Source organism: Schistosoma haematobium, chromosome 2 (genome assembly GCF_000699445.3).
Source record: "Schistosoma haematobium chromosome 2, whole genome shotgun sequence".
Taxonomy (NCBI): domain Eukaryota; kingdom Metazoa; phylum Platyhelminthes; class Trematoda; order Strigeidida; family Schistosomatidae; genus Schistosoma; species Schistosoma haematobium.
The window spans coordinates 29,597,353-29,603,352 of record NC_067197.1 but is presented as its reverse complement, the minus strand read 5'-3'; positions in this window follow the sequence as shown (position 1 = coordinate 29,603,352).

The window sequence follows — 6,000 nt, the reverse complement described above, 5'->3', positions numbered from 1 at the left end:
GTGGGAGAGCGTCGGCCCACTGAGAAATGTTTGCAGCTGATAGTGAAGCTGTTAGTTTTCATTGAAAGCGTTCTGCTAACCTGTTTGCTTGTGGGTGGTGGGCGGTCGTTCGGAAGCGAGTGATTCCTGACAATGCTGTCAGAAAACGTGAAAGTCCAGATTTGAACTGGCGTCCACGATCTGTAGTGATAGTTGAAGTGCGGCGAAAGTTTGCTACCCATCGTTCGACGAAGGCGCGGGCCACTGTTCCAGGAGTGATGTCCTTGATAGGTACTGCTTCTAGCCATCGAGTGAAATGGTCTACGCAGGTTAAGAGATAAGGGTATCCATTTGAGTCTGGTAAAGGTCCTATCAAATCCAGATGAAAATGGTCGAAACGAGCATCGGGAGTTTTAAATGAGCCTAAGGGACATTTGTTGCGTCCGGTAACCTTGGACTTTTGTCAGCTCACACAGGAGCGTGCCCACTCCCTCACGTCTTTATTCATGCCAGGCCAGCAAAACCGTTCTGCTATAAGCTTGATGGTTGCACGAACACCTGTATGAGAGGGTTTGTGCAACGTATTGAAGACATTGCGTCGATAATGTTTCGGCACGACTGGGCGATCCCCACTTGTGGATGTGTCACAAAGTATAGTTTTCTTACCTGTTCCCATCCGTTTAATGCGCAGTTTAAGGGTTGTTGAGGATAACTCATCCTGAAGATCAATGTCTTCTTTTTGAAGCTAGGTGGGTTTAAGAAGGTCGATTCCTTGAAAACTGTTCAAGGAAGTTATTCGAGACAAAGCATCTGTGACTACATTGTTTGCTCCAGAAATGTGTTGTATATTTGAAGTAGACTGTGAAATGTAGACCAGTTGTCGAGACTCACAGGGTGATTACTTGTCTGACGATGAGCTTAAATAAAAGGTAAGCGGTTTATGATCAGTAAAAAGGGTGAAGTCTCGACCTTCGATAGTGTTGAAAATACCGTACAGCACAATACATAGCTGGAAGTTCCCTACCGAAAGTGTTGTAGCTAGGTTCAGCGTCTAGCATTCGTCTCGAGAAGAAAGCTAAAAGTTGCCAGGAGTAGTTAACCCATCGTTGTAAGGCTCCTTCGATTGCTGAGTCGAATGCGTTTACTGCGATACTAACGGGCGCTTGAGTGTCCTGGTGTGTGAGCATGGTTGCCTTTGATATAAGTTTCCTAACTATGGAAAATGCTTTTCGAGCGGTCTCGCCCAGATTGATGGATTTCTCATTTTCACGAAGTTGGTCAGTTAGCGCTTTCATAAGTGACGCGCATTTCGGTACAAACGGTCTATAGAAACTTACAAAGCCGTTAAACGTGCGTAATTGCCTGGTGATGGTGGGTTCTGGGTAATCCAAAATGACCGCCGCTTTGCATAAGAGGTTGGATGCCTTGCGCATCAATAGTGTTTCCTAGGAAGTCTAATGAGTCGATTCCGATTTGGCATTTTTTGAATGTTTATAGTAATGCCATGTTTTTGAAGTCGTTCGAAAAAAAGATCCAGATGCTTGAGATGTGTTTCTCTGTCCGGACTTGCGATTAGACAGTCGTCAGCATACGCATGTACGAAGTTGAGACCTCGAAAAACGTCGTCTATGAATCTTTGGAATGTTTGAGCAGCATTCCTTAGACCGAAAGGCATTCGCGAAAATTCATAGAGTCCGAAAGGAGTTATGATAGCTGTTTTCGGTATGTCGTCAGTAGCCATAGGGATTTGGTTATACGCTTTAACCAAGTCGATTTTCGAAAAGACAGTTGTACCTTTCAAGGTAGCTGTCAAATCGTGAATGTGAGGCAACGGGTAACGATCGGGAATGGTTTTCGCGTTCAAACGCCGATAGTCACCAGTTGGACGCCAATCGTTGCTGTCCTTTTTAGGGACCATGTGCAACGGAGATGCATATGGGCTATTTGACGGTCGTATGATTCCTAAGTCTGTCATGTGATCGAACTCGTTTTTCTCTAACCTTAGCTTTTCAGGAGCTAGTCGTCCTGCTTTAGAGATTACAGGAGGTCCTGTAGTTGTGATGTGGTGTGTAACGTTGTTGGTTACACACGGCAATTTCAGTTGCGTTTGGTATATTCCAGAATACTTATCGAATAGTGATTGATAGGATGGGTCTATCGTGTGCTTAATTGTGACTAGAGATAATCTGCAACCAGATAAAGAAGTTGCTCAAACAGATAAATTAGTATTTATGTCTACTATCCTCCGTTTGCGCGTATCGATGATTAGAATATGGTGTTGTAGAAGGTCCATACCTATAATTGGCATAGAAACACCTGCAACAACGAAGATCCAGTGAATGGGTTTGCGCAAACCCACGTTAAGGTAAAGGTACCTTTTACCACCTGTAAGTTTAAAACTGATTTGCGAAGCCGGTCGTCACAATTTACAGGAAAAACGCTAACTTCTGCGCCAGTATCGACGAGGTAGCGAACATTCGTTATCACATCTGTGACGTATAACAGACGGCTATGTTTGCCGGCTACGGTTGCCGTCAATGCGTGGCGGCTTGGAAGTTTCCCGAGTTGTTTTGCGTGCCGGTCAGTTTGGAGTTGAGAAAATTGCAGGGTTTTCTGCAATTTCTGGAAGACTTTCCATACAGATTATGATACCAGCACCAGTCGGGATTATCCGTCTCTCGTGGTCTAGAGACAGATCGCCTACGTGAAGTGCTTCTTCGCAGAGTGTGTGACCGTTTATAGTCGTTACGAAATCTTAGATAACGTTTAAGTGTTTGACATAACTCTGTAATTTCATTCTGGGTTGTTTGAGGCTTTTCTTTGACTGAAAAAACCTTGGCATTAGGAGATTTTACGATTTCTTAAATGCGGTAGTCAGATGCAGCTAGCTCGTCTGAGGCGTTGTTGTGGAACGAGACAAGCGCAGCTTGCACCTGTTGAGGAAGTTTCGATAAGAAAAGTTGTTTAAATAGGCCATCATCGAAGGTTCTTTGGCCGATAACCTCTCTCATCCTTTGCAACATGTCCCTCGCAGAACCGCGTTGCAGGTCGATGTTATTGAGGAGTTGATCTAACCCTTGTCTATCGGTTAGGTCTCCGCGTTTAAGAATAGAATGTTTCAGCGTTTCATAAGGTTCAGAAACATCACTAGTAAACATACTAGGCGTTACGTATCTGTTAAATTTGCGCGGTGGTGCCTTGACTACTGAGAGGAATTGTGCAGTTGTGTCGATCACGCCGTGCTTGGAGAAGTCGGCTTCTGCGTAGCAGAACCAGGATTCAATGTTGTCTGGCCAGGAGGGCATCATTTCAAACGAAGGTGGGGACAAAGTCTTAAGCCTAAGTACTTTGGGTGTCTGTTTAGTCATGATGAAATATAAAGTACGATAATGAACCTGGGAAAAAATATATATATCCAAAACAACACGAAAGTGTCACAGTGTATAAAAAATTAAGGTGAAGCAATGATATATAGAATCCCAAAAAGATACAGAAAGTTTACGATTTGGTGTATCAGATCACGTTAGGCTCACCAATGAAGATGCCACAGGTATTCAGAGTTTGACAACGCTTTAACCAGTGATACTTCCTAATATGAAGCGTACCCACCAAGTGAAATCAAAAGACAGAAACGGGGATGTTTGAAGATATACTTGATATGCTATCAATATATCGAGAATCGTCTGATCTAATCTGGCTAGCGATTGCAGGGGTTGTTGAACACGGCGTTCCCACTCGTGATCTGGTGCGGATTCATGACCGAGTGCCTTCAGCTAGGTCAGTCCATTAAAACATGTGGTCAGCATCCAATGTCGAAAACTTACAGAGCTATTTATCTTGCGGAATTTTTTACCGCTACAATACTATTTCTTACCTCAGTGATAGGACTTACATCTCGATTTCCCATGGCATTATATACAATATAAAAATTTTTTAATACGCTTGTGTTTATATATATTTATTATTCGGCTAATATGTATGTTAAAAAAATTCAAAGAAAACAACAAAAAAACATTTTGTAAAAATCGCTTTTACGTTATTTACACCTTTTCGCCCATTTTGTGTTTTAAAGCGCGTACGAGTTTATTTCGACATGCACTTACATATTCTTTTTTTCTTTTACAGGACGGCTGGAAAAGACGGTAAAAAGAACGATGAGGTTTAGGAGGAACCAAAATTTCCATTGTACATTATTTTCTTACTATATTGTATTTCATAGTCCTCTATAGTAAGGGAGGACGATCAGACGCTGCTAAACCTTGCAAGCTATCAGAAGAGTGTTTACCAACGACAAAACTCGGGTTTAAACTTATAGCTGGCCACGTCTTAGGGTCATCACTACCCCACTAAGGAGGGAGTGATCTGTAGCGGTAAAAAAATCCGCAAGATAAATAGCTCTGTAAGTTTTCGACATTGGATGCTGACCACATGTTTTAATGGACTGACCTAGCTGAAGGCACTCGGTCATGAATCCGCACCAGATCACGAGTGGGAACGCCGTGTTCAACAACCCCTGCAATCGCTAGCCAGATTAGATCAGACGATTCTCGATATATTGATAGCATATCAAGTATATCTTCAAACATCCCCGTTTCTGTCTTTTGATTTCACTTGGTGGGTACGCTTCATATTAGGAAGTATCACTGGTTAAAGCGTTGTCAAACTCTGAATACCTGTGGCATCTTCAGCATAAAACAATTGACATAAGAAAAAATAAAGAATTGGAATGAACTAGGTTATCAATAATAACTATATACATATATGTGCGTGTGCATGGACAGGTTAAAGATTATTTGGTGTTAGAATTAAGGAAACATTAAAAATGGGCGGGGGTTATAGTCGAATGGAGTTCAGACACAGATAAGATGTCACAAGAAGCTGATTGAATCTGAAATCCTTGAGCAATTTGCTTTCTGTGTGGATATAATGAGTACGGATAGTCCGGGAAATGATATAATTATTGCTCCATAATTTTCGGAACACTTTTAGTGATATATCAAAGTCAACCCAGCTTGCGAAACGCTTGTTCAGCAACGCATAATTCGACTGAAACATCACGTGAACAAGAAGCACCACAATCATCAATCATTAATTATAAAAAAGTTATCCGTTAAAACAATAACAACTGAAGGAGGTACTACAAATATTTAAGACTTACTGATGACGTGACATTTCGTTGAGGTTTACTACAGCAATTGGGTTCACAGGTCAACTAACGAAACAACAGCAGAGCCAACGTGTACACTACAAAACAGAGAATGCAAAATTATTGCTTTTAGCAGTTATTTTCTGCTTTTCAATGCAGCAAAAGACTTGAATATGAAGAAAACATAGTACTCATGCAACCCAACAAACCCATGGCAATCGAAATACGGAATGACCGCCTCCTGTCAGACCGTTCAAGGTCGTTGAAACGAAATGGCGGGCAGCTTAGAAGGAGTCTGACGTTTTTCCCCCGCCAGAAAATCTCTATTGAAGTTCGTAAGATGAATGATCTAATAAACCTAGAGATTAGACGTCTCAACTCTATGTTTACTCTAAAACTCCTGTCTTGTAAAAACTCTTCAAGTGTGTTGAAACATTTTGAAGAACTTACAGGTGGCAGGTACATTAGCAGCGATAACCAGCTGAATGTTTGTGGCTTAAACAAGTCTTTTGTACGTCAGTCATCTGATGCAAAGCACCCTATATCCACAGGTTTAAAGAATAGTTGTGTTCCTAGTTTCACTGAAACTAGTGTCCGAAGATGTCTCCAGTCACTTAATTCATCCCGGTGTTTAGGACCTTATGGTATCACAAACTTCCTTTTTAAAAAGTGTACTGACGTCCTATGCTGTCCATTCACGAGTGTTTTTTAACGGATCCATCTGATCTAATCTCATTCCCGGAAATGTGGAGAAAGATAAAGATAATTCCTATACATAAGAAAATATCTTGTGATAAGGTGAAATTTAGACCCTAAGTAATAACTTCACTTCTCCTCAAAACAATAGAAAAATTATTGACACTCTCGCTCCAACC